Source organism: Juglans regia, unplaced genomic scaffold (genome assembly GCF_001411555.2).
Source record: "Juglans regia cultivar Chandler unplaced genomic scaffold, Walnut 2.0 Scaffold_13114, whole genome shotgun sequence".
NCBI lineage: Eukaryota > Viridiplantae > Streptophyta > Magnoliopsida > Fagales > Juglandaceae > Juglans > Juglans regia.
Window position 1 is genome coordinate 1 of NW_023343546.1, and position 209 is coordinate 209.

The 209-nt window shown below is 54.1% G+C and overlaps 1 non-coding gene across 1 annotated transcript; it reads left to right on the forward strand.

Annotated features, from left to right (window-relative positions):
* The first annotated feature begins 10 nt into the window (after positions 1-10).
* LOC118345059 lies at positions 11-166 on the forward strand. The gene has a single exon (XR_004798732.1). It is a non-coding gene; the product is annotated as a 5.8S ribosomal RNA (ribosomal RNA).
* Positions 167-209: the final 43 nt, after the last annotated feature.

The window sequence follows — 209 nt, forward strand, 5'->3', positions numbered from 1 at the left end:
GATACATAACGACTCTCGGCAACGGATATCTCGGCTCTCGCATCGATGAAGAACGTAGCGAAATGCGATACTTGGTGTGAATTGCAGAATCCCGCGAATCATCGCGTCTTTGAACGCAAGTTGCGCCCGAAGCCATTCGGCCGAGGGCACGTCTGCCTGGGTGTCACGCATCGTTGCCCCAACCCCAAACACTTCTTATGATGTGTGGG